The following is a 15,345-nucleotide window of genomic DNA, read 5'->3' on the forward strand; positions in this document are numbered from 1 at the left end:
ATGATGCATTCACTTAGCGGTGTGAATTCAGAGGATTTGAAATTAGCGATCCAGTTAAAGCAGTTAGACCTGGAGATTAAACGTCAGGAGCAAACTACACAACTGCTACGTTTTATGCGAATTAGAGATGCAATCCGGCCGTGTACCAGTAGGCTCGGTTAAGTCTCACGTTGCTGCACCTTCTAATGTCGATACTCCTCCAATTTTTGTGCCTTTGTCTGATGATTTTGATGTTAGTCGCCATCTTACTCTTGTGCCTACATTTAGGGATAATGAGGTGGACTTGTATTTCGGCGCTTTTGAACGTATAGCGGCGGCACTGTGTTGGCCAAGAGAGGTTTGGCCTCTTATGATACAGTGTAAATTATCTGGAAAAGCACAGGAGGTCTGTTGGGGGCAGCTTGGATTATTATAAACTTAAAGGTGCTGTGTTAAAGGCTTACGAGCTAGTGCCGGAAGCATACAGGCAAATGTTTCGTTCTCATGTTAAAATTGTCAGTCAAACTTATGTGGAGTATGCTCGGGAAAAAGGCGTGCTTTTTGATAAGTGGTGTAATTCCAGCAGAGTCAGAGTCTATCTTTGAACAACTTCGTGAGCTGATTTTGGTCGAAGATTTTAAGAATTCATTGTCGGACAAAATTGTTATTTATTTGAATGAAAAGAAAGTCTCGACCCTTGCTGAGGCAGCTGTTTGCGCAGATGAGTTTACTTTGACTTACAAAAGTGCGTTTGTTGCACGACGTGAATTATGTTCTTCTATGTTCCTAGAGAAGAGTGCTAAAACTTTGAAATCGCCTAAACTAGTAACGCCCGTTGAAGCTCGTGAATGTTTTTACTGCCATGAGCTTGGTCACTTGATAGCGGCATGTCCCTCATTGAAAAAGAACAACAAAGGGAAGATCACTAAAAGTGTTGGTCTTGTTCAGAAAGTTAGTGAGCAACCTAGGTTGGATATTGATGCAGTACAGTATATGATCCATTTTTGTGTCAGGGGGATGATTTCTCTTAGTGGCCCTGAAGGTTTAGTTCCTGTAACCATGTTACGTGATACAGGGGCTAATCAATCATTTGTGATAGCCAGTGCATTGCCATTTTCTGAGAAAAGTTATTGTGGTTCTGATGTCCTTATTCAAGGGATTGAATTAGGTGTGTAGAAGGTACCATTACATAACGTGTACATTCGATCCGGTTTAGTAACAGGCTTTGTATGGTTGGCAGTGCGTCATGCACTACCTGTGAGTGGTATTGCCTAATTGTAGGTAATGATTTAGCTGGGGAAAAGGTACTTCCAGTTCCTGAGGTCGTTGAAAATCCTGTGTATGGTTCTGTTACTTCCAGTGAGTTAGCGTCAGAATTCCCCTCAGTTTTTACTGCGTGTGTAGTTACGCGCGCTCAATCGCGTAAGTTTGGTGATTCTATCGATATTTCGGATTCCTTTTTGGGGACTGACGATAGAGTTAAAAGTGAAGGTTCTGTTATAAAACCTGAGCTGCCCGAACCTAAGTCGCTGGCTATGAGTGATGGTGCTAAAACGGAATCAGAGTGGCCGCTGTCCGTTGATAAGGCTCTGATTTCCGTTAAACAGAAGGAAGATACTTCTTTATTGTGTTGCAGAACTGTTGCGGTATTATTAAAGGGCATTGAAAATAAACCAGTGGGTAATTTTTGGGATGGCGAAGTGTTAAAGAGAAAGTGGACTATTTTAAGGTCGGATGGTTTGGGTTGGGATACTGTCTACCAACTGGTCGTACCTAAATGCTTACGCAACCAGGTTTTGAGTGTGGCTCATGATAATGTCGCTGGACATTTAGGCATTACTAAGACGTACCAACGAATTTTGCGTTATTTTTTTCTGGCCTGGTATTAAGTCTGACGTGGTGCAGTATTGTCGTTTGTGCCACTTATGCCAGGTCGTAGGAAAACCTAAACAAATAATTCAGCCCGCACCACTTAAACCTATCCCTGTGTTGGGAAAGCCCTTTGCGCGAGTAATATTGGACTGTGTTGGGCCGTTACCGCGAACAAGGTCTGGACATTTTTATTTGCTTAAGCTTATGTGCACGACTACAAGCTATCCGGAGGCGCTACCGTTACATTCAATAAAAGCGAAGGCAGTGGTGAAAGCTTTAGTTATGTTCTTTTCTAAATTTGGTTTCCCTCGAGTGGTCCAAAGGGATCAGGGAACTAATTTCATGTCTCGCCTGTTTAAACAAGTGCTTTCCCAACTGAAAATCCAGCATGTTATATCTAGTGCCTACCATCATGAGACCCAAGGAGCTCTGGAGAGGTTCCACCAAACTTTAAAGTCCATGTTGAGTAAATATTGTGTTGAATCAGGGAAAAACTGCCTTTACTTTTGTTTGCTGTCCGTGAGACCGTTCAGGAGTCGCTGGAATTTAGCCCAGCCGAACTGGTTTTTGGACATACAGTGAGGGGACCGCTCAAAATGCTGAAAGAGAACTGGTTATCTGAGCAACAATCTGAGTGTAATTTGTTGGATTATGTCAGTTCTTTTCGAGAACGTTTGCACAATGCTTGTGAATTAGCTCAGACTGCTTTGAGTGGTACCGCAGTCAAAAATGAAAAAGCGTTTTGACAAGAATGCTGTTGCTCGTTCATTTTCTGAAGGTGATAAAGTTTTGGTTCTATTGCCAGTTCTGGGTGCTGCATTGCAAGCTAAGTTCTCTGGACCATACATCATTGATAAGAAGCTTAGTGACACTAATTATGTTGTTCGAACTCCTGATCACCAGAGAAAAACACGAAGGTTTTCTTTAGTGCTTAAATTCTTATTTGATACATCTATCCTCCCCTCAGCAAACAGACATAATAAAGCTGATAAATTCTTTCCTAGGATTGTTCTCAGATGTTCCCACTCGCACTCAAGTCCTGGAACACGATATTGATGTAGGTGATCATCCACCCATTAAGCAAGGGGCTTACAGAGTGAACCCTGTTAAACGTAAGATTATGGAGTCCGAGGTAAGGTACCTTATTGATAATGGACTCGCAGTCCCCAGCTCTAGCGCCTGGAGTTCACCGTGCTTACTAGTTCCGAAATCTGACGGCACACAACGATTTTGCACGGATTACCGAAAAGTGAATGCCGTGACGAAACCAGATTCGTTTCCCCTCCCGTTAATGGAGGATTGCATTGATAGGGTAGGCTCTGCGCGCTTCGTGACAAAATTAGATCTGCTAAAGGGATATTGGCAAGTTCCCTTGACGGAGTGTGCGGCCGAAATATCTGCTTTTGTTACACCGGATGATTTTCTGAATTATAAGGTTATGGCGTTTGGATTGCGTAACGCTCTGGCTACATTTCAGCGCTTGATGAGTAAAGTGCTGAATGGGGTTCAAAACTGTAAAGCTTATTTAGATGACATCGTTGTTTATTCGAATACGTGGGAGGAACACTTAACAACTTTGGGGGTGGTGTTTGATCGATTGTTTAAGGCATATCTCACTCTTAATTTAGTTAAGTGTGAGTTTGGCAAAGCCACTGTTACCTATCTAGGGAAACAAGTTGGGCAGGGGCAAGTCCAACCTGTCTCTCTGAAAGTGCAAGCTATTGCAGATTTTGCAGTACCCTGTACGAAACGTGAACTTAGAAGATTTTTAGGAATGACTGGGTATTACCGAGGATTTTGTAAAAATTTCTCAGATGTTGTGTTGCCTCTTACTAATATGCTACGTATTTCGCAAAACTTTGAGTGGACTGATGAGTGTCAGACCGCATTTGATTCTGTCAAAACACTCTTGTGTAGTGCCCCAGTCTTGGCTGCTCCAAGGTACGAGTGTTCTTTTAAACTTTATGTTGATGCGAGTATGACTGGAGCCGGTGCTGTCTTGCTGCAGGATGATGAAAATGGAGTTGAGCATCCTGTTGGGTATTCCTCAAAGAAGTTTTTGAAACACCAATTAAATTACAGTACCATTGAAAAGGAGGCGTTGGCCTTGCTACTGGCTTTACAGTATTTTGAGGTATATATTGGTTCTAGTTCTCTTCCTGTGAGCGTGTTTACCGATCATAACCCATTAATCTTCTTGTCCCGTATGAAAAACTCTAATCAACGGATTATGCGATGGTCCCTCTTTGTCCAGGATTTTAACCTGGAAATTTGTTATAAAAAGGGCAAAGATAATGTGCTTTCTGATGCATTGTCGCGGTCGTTTAATTTTGAGTAAATCTACAATACGTGGTAGATTCATTGGGTGTGGGAGTGTTACGACCTACGTTTTTGTATTTGGTGTGTGTTTGTTTTCTTTTCTCTTTTTTTTTCTGTCATGTTCTAATAGGTCGCCCGATGATTTCCTCTCTCTCTCTCTTATTGGCGGTTCAGAAGAGGCGTGGTCTTTATAAGGGCGCATCCGGCGTTCAACAGAGAGCTCATTTTTGGTTCGGCCGCGTTTGGGTAGAGGGCTCCGGGATCCCTCCTCTGGGCGATGATCAAACTTGCCATCCTTCAGTGAAAATGTGCCTTTTGAACAACCTGTTGATCATGTTCTTTTGTCCTTAAAGTGACTCCCCAAGCACGTGGAGCGTAGGAGTGTCCAGCCTATTTATTTTGATATCTTGGTTTGTACTTTGTTTTTTGTTAGGGAGTTAGGGAAGTTAATTTTATTTTCTTTTATGTCCATTTAGATCACTTAACCCCTTCCTCCTTTTGCTTTTGAGAGTTGTTTTGTTTGTTATTTTGGCCTTTGGACACCCCGAAGAGATGCTCCCTTTCATCTGTTATATTTATTAATACATTTAATCCTATCGATTAATTAGTTTGGTGAATGTGTTTGATTATCGACCGGAGTGATTTAAAACTGGGATTCCACTATTTCAATTCTGTTCCTTTATTACGCCCTCTCGGAGGTTTCGATTTCCTCGGGGACTCGGGGCATAATAATTAGTTATAAGCACCTTTATATGTTTTTACTGTGTTATATGAATCACTACAATTTTTTACTGTTATAAGCATGTTCAGATATAATTACTTTGTTATAACAATGCAAAGGTGTTATTCCTGAGATTGAAGCAGGCTGAATATAACGTTGTTATTACTGTTTTAGAAACTGACTGATATGCTATTACTATGTTATATGTACCCTTCTATGTAATTACTGTGTTATAAGTATGCCTACATATAATTACTTTAATTTAACCATATAATGTTGTTATTACTGTGTTATTAGCACCCTTATATGTAATTGCTGTGTTATAAGCATGCCTACATGTAATTACTTTGTTATAACAATATAACGTTGTTATTACTGTGTTACAATCTGGCTGATGTGCTATTACTGTGTTATAAGCACCCTTATATGTAATTACTGTGTTATAAGCATGCCTACGTGTAATTACTTTGTTATAACAATATAACGTTGTTATTACTGTGTTATAATCTGGCTGATGTGCTATTACTGTGTTATAAGCACCCTTATATGTAATTACTGTGTTATAAGCCTGCCTACGTGTAATTACTTTGTTATAACAATATAACGTTGTTATTACTGTGTTATAATCTGGCTGATGTGCTATTACTGTGTTATAAGCACCCTTATATGTAATTACTGTGTTATAAGCCTGCCTACGTGTAATTACTTTGTTATAACAATATAACGTTGTTATTACTGTGTTATAATCTGTCTGATGTGCTATTACTGTGTTATAAGCACCCTTATATGTAATTACTGTGTTATAAGCCTGCCTACGTGTAATTACTTTGTTATAACAATATAACGTTGTTATTACTGTGTTATAAACCGGCTGATGTGCTATTACTGTGTTATAAGCACCCTTATATGTAATTACTGTTATAAGCCTGCCTACATGTAATTACTTTGTTATAACAATATAACGTTGTTATTACTGCGTTATAAACTGGCTGATGCGTTATTACTGTGTTATAAGCACCCTTATATGTAATTACTGTGTTATAAGCCTGCCTACATGTAATTACTTTGTTATAACAATATACCGTTGTTATTACTGCGTTATAAACTGGCTGATGCGCTATTACTGTGTTATAAAAGCACCCTTATATGAAATTACTGTGTTATAAGCATGCCTACATGTAATTACATTGTTATAACAATATAACGTTATCACTGCGTTATAATCTGGCTGATGTGCTATTACTGTGTTATAAGCACCCTTATATGTAATTACTGTGTTATAAGCATGCCTACATGTAAATACATTGTTATAACAATATAACGTTGTTATTACTGTGTTATAATCTGTCTGATGTGCTATTATTTTTTATTATTAATTACTGTGTTATAAGCATGCCTATATGTAACAATTCAAAGTTATTACTCTGTTATAAACGTGCTTTTTTTTGAGTTACTGTTACAATTATAAGCATGCCAACTTGTTTTATTTTTTATTTTTTTGTATTTGTTTAGCTTATAGCAAGAACACAAAAACAGTTGTGTTAGCAGATGTGTTATTGTTGTGTTTTAAGCATTTATACATCTTATTAACGTATTATAAGCACTCGCATGAAGTACTATTATGTTACAAGAACTCATGAGAGTTTTTTTTTTAGAAGTACTGTATTATAAGCATGGATGCATGGACTACTTGAGTTATTGCTGTTTCAAAAGCACTCAAATGTACTGTAAGTTAAAAGAACTCATGTCACTAGCATTATTACTGTATTATAAGCATGTTGTCATATTGTTATAACACACACAGATAAAAACGTTTTACGTTTTCAAAATTCCTGTTATTAATCTAAATGCATCTAAATTTTACTGAATTTGGAATATTCTCTTATCTGGAAGAAAATATATATTAATAAATCTGAGCATTTCTTAGATGTAAATAATTCTCCTCATTGAAAACTGAATGGAAAAGGCCATTGGCTGGCTTCAGCTACATCCATGAGTGGCAAACAGTTAATGCTAATTCAGCTATGCTAATATTCTTCTTGCAGGGGGCTGGTGCTTGGGGACTCATCAGTGCCACACCTATGGGTTTTCGTCATAAAAATGTCACAGTGCATTGATTGTTAATCCAACTCTATTTTAAACAAGTCTGATCCTTACATTTACTGAGACCTGGAAATGGTAGCAATGTGTCAGCACCTCAGAGTTTCTAATCCTCCTCTCTCTTCTTCTTAATACCACACACACTGTCTAATCAGTGTTTAAGCCTCCACTTATCCTCACATAAGACATACACTCTTCTCTACTTCACTAATTCCTCTTCCTATTACTCTCACACACATTGACTTAAAAAGCATTTTATTTGATAAGTTGATTACTTAGATGTAATCAATCAGATTAAACCTGAATAATACAGATTAATAAATCAATTTCTGCAAGCTAATTTATTTGTTGTTAAGGTTTTATTGCTGACAGTAGCACAGGAGGTAGCATTGCCATCTAATGTATTTTCAGAGTGAACTGTAGGTGGTTGAGAGTGATAAGTCATACAGTGTCATGCAGAATACAGTCTAGAAACTTGTTTTTGAGCTATTTTAGACCTACATTTGTTCACCTTTGATACAGCAGTTCTGATTCTCATCACCATAAAGATGAACAGAGATAAGCTAATTTTATTTAGAAGTTATGACAGATTTCAGTAAGCATTCAGTAGCATAATACCTGCCCCAAAGCACCACTATTTTCTTTTTGACCATTAGGTAATAGTGACTTCAACTGCATGTCAATAACATAATTTCAAATCTCTATGCACTTGTGCTAAAGTGAGAAAAAACATGGACACCTCCATGATCATCTTCTGTTAGCACACATTTTTGTAATTGTGTAATTTGTATTTTTGAAAATAATTGTGATGATTTTTTTAAATGTGCATTTGTTTAAATGACAATAAAATATATTTTCTATCTCATGATCAATAAAAAGTAATCAGTAGGCTAGACATGAAGATAGACACATGCACATGTTCATCATCTGCATCAGTGTCATTCAGATGATAAACTGATTACAAATTTCATATTTTAAACATATAATTATTTGTAGTCCATAATGTGTGTCTCATTTAGACTATTCGTTTAATTCTTAGTGCCTGAGTTATTACTAAACCACATTCAAGGTATTGAAAACAGGCTTATGTTGTTTCAAAACAAAGGCGTGTCACTCTCGCAAAATCTAGGCCTTTTTTCAAAAGCATCATCATCATCTGCCCTCCTCTTAAACTCAGATCATCACAGGCTAAGCTCATCATTGATTTGTGAAATATAAAGTCACCCTCATTTTTATCTGTTTGGTGCTAGAACAGAAGAATACAAACTGGGCTGGATGCCTAAATAACCCAGATAAGGAGATACATGTTGGTAAAAAAGGCCTGTTTACCTCTTTGTTGTTTTTAAAGCAATCTGCAATTAAAACCATTAAAGATTAGAATGATTGTAATCAATATTTTGCAGCTTTCCTTTGGTGCAAGTGCAGCAATAAAAACAAGGCCCAGCTGGAATTGCCTTGAGCAGAAAACCTAATGGAGACCAATTAAAATAAGAGGATTCAATTTGGCTAACACAACAGGAATCTAACGATAACGTGTTCTCTAGATTGAACTCCATCATGTTTGTTATGCCATTTTGAGAAGCAACATAAAACAGAGTAGACTGGCAGAGTCCGTATTTCTTACAAGTAATAATAATAATTTCTATTCATTGTACCTTCTTAGATACTGCCATTAAGATTACTTGCTTGATTAGCAATACTTAGTAGAAATTCAATAAAATTATCTGGATGAATCTGTCTAAGCAAATATAGTAATTTTTTAGGAGTGAATTAATAACAGCTGAGTGAAATGTAAAATCAGACAAAAAATTACAAATAACTATATATTTGAGAGTTAATACTTTGAGAGTTACTAATTAAATGTTGACAAGTTTAAGTAACTTAATTGTGCTTGTGCTCCCTTTTCTTCTACTGTGAACAGGTTTTGAGCCTTTTCATCATTCTAAACCACTGTGTTTTCACCACTGTGAAACAAAATTTTTATACTTGTCTCTATAGAGAACTGAAGCATCCTTTGCACAGGTGAGTGAGTTGTGGAACAGCAGGTTCACTGTGTTGCAGTTATCTGAACCTCAGAACTGAAGCCAGACATAATTAATGGCACATTTTCAGCAGCAAACAGTGACTAATTGTGCCAGACAGATATAGTGAGGAATTAATGACATGCATACAGCACTCTCCACACTCCCCCACTGCTCCAATTTACCGCAAGATTAAAGACGACTGCCAAGTTTACTAAATGAAGAGCACGGGGGGAACGCAAAGACTGTGTGTGTGTGTGTGTGTGTGTGTGTGTGTGTGTGTGTGTGTGTTTGGTGTGATGGCAGAAGGGAGTTTCGCTATCTCTCATTCACAGGCGATCATCTGCGTTATCGTGTTTGTGCTCTCGTGCCGGGTGAAGGAGGTAAACAGCGCGAGCTCCATTTGGATCACAGCTTCCCGTCACCTGTAATGAAACAACTTCCGCTGGAGGACACAGAGAGACAAAGGGGCTCAAAGACAAACTTAATGCTCAAACTGCTGTATTAGCAGCATGTAGTAATAACAGGTACACCATTTTGACATTTACTGTTAAGTACGGAAGCATGGACTAGCATACTATTTTGGCATGGATTTATAATAATACCTGCAGTAGCGGCACTTTACCGTAGATTTTGAAGTGGCTAGCGATATTAATTACAACATAACTAAAATAAAAAGAAGCTCTCACACATTACTTAGCTTTTATAGAATTTACAATGTAGTAGCTCATATGGAGCAATATATATGTACCTTTGTGTGCTTTTCAGCAAAAGTTTCAACCTACATCTACATCTTTTCCCAGATGTACAACTACATCTGGAAAACCACACAAAAGACCAGAACTAGCCATTTTGGACATTGTAAAATGCTCTTATTTTTTGCGATACATCTTAAAACAGAAATATTTCTATAGAAAATAATCTTAGAAACATGGTCTGAACGTATACTTTGCCATTTTGTAGAAAAAAAAGATTTAATTCACATTAGTGAAAATTAATATTTGATTATTATTTTGTGATGTAATGATATTAGCAGTCTCAGTATATTTGAAACTAGCACAACACTGTCACTATCTATCTTGTCCAATCCTCCTACTCCACTCATATTGTTCACACAGCCTAGCCAAATGGGGAAGGAAAAATGCTACCCCATGTATGTCTGTTAGCCCTGTTTGGGTCCGCTTCTGTTCAGTGTCATTACAATGTCTAATAGCACTTGTTGATGCCCCTTTATTAACACTACATGCAATAATAAGGCAATGGAGCATCAGTTGAGCAGTCCATATGTTGCCCTGTGACTCCACAACATCTCAAGCAAATCAACAAAAATAGGCTCATATTTGTAAATAAATAAAAGTTTAACAGTGGGGGGCACGGTGGCTTAGAGGTTAGCACGTTCGCCTCACACCTCCAGGGTTGGGGGTTCGATTCCCGCCTCCACCTTGTGTGTGTGGAGTTTGCATGTTCTCCCCGTGCCTCGGGGGTTTCCTCCGGGTACTCCGGTTTCCTCCCCCGATCCAAATACATGCATGGTAGGTTGATTGGCATCTCTGGAAAATTGTCCGTAGTGTGTGATTGCGTGAGTGAATGAGAGTGTGTGTGTGCCCTGCGATGGGTTGGCACTCTGTCCAGGGTGTATCCTGCCTTGATGCCCAATGACGCCTGAGATAGGCACAGGCTCCCCGTGACCCGAGGTAGTTCGGATAAGTGGTAGAAAATGAATGAATGAATGAATGAATGAATGAATGAAGTTTAACAGTTTAAATTGTTTGTCTCTCAAAAGGTAATTAACAGGATTCAAAATACATGGAATTATTAACTAGGATTTATGGTGATTTACATTTTTTAGAAGGCTCCCCCAATAGATGAGTTGCCAATGGGTGTAAAATCATGCTGTTTTGACATTTGCTGTTAAGCATCGATGTATACATCACTGTTCTACACTGGCGCATTTCAGGGGGTTGAAGATATAGAGCTATTAAATAAAATCACTGTCATCTGTAAAATTAATCTAAAAAATCTGACTCAAAAATTTTAATTGTTATAGGTCTACCCCTATAAATTTCCTTTTAACCGTTATCTACTGTGCAGGTCAAAGATATTTGACAGGATAATAAAATTCGCTAGCTTCATAGGTAGATAGCTAGCTGGTTAGTTTGATTGTTGACATAGATAGCAGTTCAAATTATGTATTATTTGATGAGTTCATGCTTATTGTACTAAACAGTTTCTACTTACTACATTCAACAGTCAAATTCCCTTAGCGTTAATAACTGCAAGAAAGAAGTCAAAATTTTAGTCAAGTTAACTGCAAGTTAAGTCAAAATACATGGAATTATTAACTAGGATTTATGGTGATTTACATTTTTTAGAAGGCTCCCCAATAGATGAGTTGCCAATGGGTGTAAAATAATGCTGTTTTGACATTTGCTGTTAAGCATCGATGTATACATCACTGTTCTACACTGGCGCATTTCAGGGGGTTGAAGATATAGAGCTATTAAATAAAATCACTGTCATCTGTAAAATTAATCTAAAAAATCTGACTCAAAAATTTTAATTGTTATAGGTCTACCCCTATAAATTTCCTTTTAACCGTTATCTACTGTGCAGGTCAAAGATATTTGACAGGATAATAAAATTCGCTAGCTTCATAGGTAGATAGCTAGCTGGTTAGTTTGATTGTTGACATAGATAGCAGTTCAAATTATGTATTATTTGATGAGTTCATGCTTATTGTACTAAACAGTTTCTACTTACTACATTCAACAGTCAAATTCCCTTAGCGTTAATAACTGCAAGAAAGAAGTCAAAATTTTAGTCAAGTTAACTGCAAGTTAAGTCAAAAACTGCAAGTTAAGTCAAAAAGGTGACATACTGCTGTTGCTGTTAGGATGGAAACATGTTATAAAACCAGCTCTATCCTTGATAAGCATATATGCCTCAACTGAGGCTTCCTTCAGATTCTTGTCTCTTTATAGCTCAGGGAGGTGCAGCTCACTCAACTAAAGAAAAGCTCATGATCTTACTCATCTTAAGCTATCACATGTCAACTTCCGAGTATGACGTGTATAAAGGGAAAGATGTGAGAGAATTATGTCAGATCCTTGACATATTTATAGAGGGGATGTAACTGAATAAGAAAAGATTTTTTTTTTTCAGATTGAAAAAGTTATGCTTCCTAAATAAACAGACACAAACACTGTGTGGAGTATTTGTTTTTCTTTAGAAAGCTTGCCAAAAAAGCATCACAATAGATGTGGATCCTGCAGGACAAAACAAAAAGACTTCAGAAGCTAGTGGGGATGGTTGCCAGGTGTCAGCAAAATTCCCATTCCAGTTACAATTCAAAAGCTGCAGAAAAAGATTTGAAACTAGTCCAAAATGTTCAGGCATTTGAAAGGTAGCTGCCTGTTTCTTCTTTTTCCAATTGTGGTTTCATGGGAAACAAGTAAATAGTGGTGCACTTTTCGAACTATGGATTTGTAGTATATTTGCAATATTTGGCCATTATAAACAGAAATTGACAACACTGTTCACAGAAGTTAAAAGACCAAGTTAAATTATTATGATATTAATTGGAGACTGTTCCATTTTTTACTGGTTTCAGTAGCACTGCCGTATCATGATCCAGAATGTCTACATTTTATATTATCTGTATAAATATAGTAAAGAATGTGAATAAATATAGTAATTAAGAGAATAGAGAAGAATGATCCTAAAAATGCAAAGACAAAGATAATCTCTTTTTAAGCTATCTAAAAGAGCTTTCAAACTGAAATTAAATGAAAAAAAGCATGATACCAATTAGGTAATTCTGGTTCTCACCATATCAACTATGCAATTATTGCACAATATGTTTTAAGACACCCATGATCAGCTGTGATTTATGTATGTTGACCCTTTAATAAACATAGACAAATGTACCCTTTTTTAACACAAAAAAACACTATATTAGGAACAACTGTAAAGCTGGGGCTGCAGTGAAATTAGGCTCAAAAAACCTGCACATTTGACGACTGGAAAAACAGTCTGGTCTGATGTATCTCAATTTCTGTTGAGGCTCACCGATGGTAGAGTCAGAATTTGGCACTAAGTGCATAAATCCATGGACCGAACCTGTCTTGTGTCAACCATCCAGGCTGGTGGAGGTGGTGTTGGGAAAGTTTTTTGTACACTTTGGGTCTGTTTTAATACCAATCACTGCTTGCCACAGGCTATTTGTGGACAATGAGCATCCCTTTATTGCCGCATATTTTAATGGCTACTCCTAGCATGATAATGCACCACGTAACAAAGCAAAAGTCAATACAAACTGGTTCTTTAACCATGACAATGAGTTCAGTGTTCTTCAGCAGCCTTCCCAGTCACCGGATCTGAATCCAATAGAACATCTTTGGGATGTGGTTGAATGGGAAGATGGCAGCATCAAAGCACACCTGAAAAAAAGTAATTGTGTGATGTGGTCATGTAAATATTGGTCCCAGAATCTCAAAAGAATGCTTGCACCATCTTATTTAATCCATTCCATGAAGAACTGAGGCTGATTTGAGATTAATGGGAGACCTTGCCCAGTATTAGCACAGTGTTCCTAATAAAGTGAGTACATACTGGATTGCAATTTTCATCCATAATCATCAGTCTGTTCTGAAGTATTTTTTATGAAAGTAGTGTTTCAACATGCACTGTGTAATAGTTTTGTCACTCTTTTTACATGCACTATATAGTATTGTACTGTAGTGTGTTCAAGATTACTAGTTTGACATACAGTATTTAGAAAAAAATTGTGGGGCATTATATTATTTTGACATATTATATACTTGTACATGCCAGGATACTCTGACATTAACTATATAGTATACTACTATACTGTGGCCATCCATCACCACTGGTTTGGAGCAGCAACAATACAGGACAGGAGCAGACTGCAACACAGTTAAAACAGCAGAAAAAATAATTGGTGCCCCCCCATTAATACTCATACCATCTATATTGTCGCACATTGTCTGTTTTTGTCTTGTATAGTCCAAGCTAAATGTATACGGTTATTTGTGTCTGTGCTTTTGAGAGTCACCAACAGCTGGAACCAAATTCCTTGTGTGTGTCAGCACACATGGCCAATAATCCTGATTCAGCCATATTATTGTGCTTTGTATTTAGTATGGTCCAGTTGTTTTTAACGCATGCACTATTTAATATGGTGGTACATTCAGAACGGTGAGCTATATATTTGAAACATTACTATTTAAGTGTAGATGTATAGAAATATCAAATGCTATTTGATATCATGATGCAGTATACCATTGTGGTATAATATTTGGACTGTATTTTAGCACGTAACATCGTACTATTTTGTTATATTCCCACGTCACATACATATTACTGAGACCACAATGGATATTTAGTTGTGTATTCACTGAATTGTTTAATTTCTAAAGCCTTTCTAATCAATTCCTTATCAATCCTATTCATCCAAAAGGGAAAAATAAGGAGTGAACATTTATACACAGACTGGATTAAGCTAGGACTGTAAATAATAAGACACTGTCTGACTGCCTTTCCTGACGTGTATGCAAAGACGCAGGATCAGACTAAAAAAAAATTGTCGTGTTAGGATTTGACATCACAACTTGGCATATCAGTATGTCAGGTTTGCTGATGCAAGCTTGCAGATCATTCTCTCCTGCATGCTTTGATCCCTCAGATGTACTCACTTCTTGAGCTGGCAGGCATCATGCAGAGACAGCCAAGAGGGATTGAATACAAGACATTGTCTTCACTTCTGCCTTTCCACAGATGAGATGAGAGAGAGAGAGAGAGAGAGAGAGAGAGAGAGAGAGAGAGACAGAATGCTATAGAGCTCTTAATATTAAGCCAAATATTAAATAAAACTGTAAGAAAAATCTGTTTCATCAGCTGTAAATAATGTAAATGATCCTAAAGATCCTGGCATCCACAGGGGTTGTACAATGAAACAAACACTGACCAATATATTGCTGGAGGTTTCAAGGCTATATACACTGTATACATTCACTGATTACATATTCTAAAACTATGAGCAGTTTGTGAAGTTTGAATTAGCAGAGCAGAAGCACAGTTGTACAAAAAATATTGCAATCCACATAACATAATGGGAGATATATCAGAATATAAAAGAGGACAAATTGTTGCTGTGCATCTCACTGGTGCATCTGTGACCGGGGCAGCAAGTCTTTGTCGTGTAACCAGAGCCACGTTATCCAGGGTAATGTTGCTATGCCACCACGTAGGACGAACCACATCTAACAGGGATGTACCAGTGCTACCCAGAGCACATAAAAAAATAAAATAATA

The sequence above is a fragment of the Tachysurus vachellii genome, chromosome 10 (genome assembly GCF_030014155.1).
Source record: "Tachysurus vachellii isolate PV-2020 chromosome 10, HZAU_Pvac_v1, whole genome shotgun sequence".
Classification (NCBI taxonomy): Eukaryota; Metazoa; Chordata; class Actinopteri; order Siluriformes; family Bagridae; genus Tachysurus; species Tachysurus vachellii.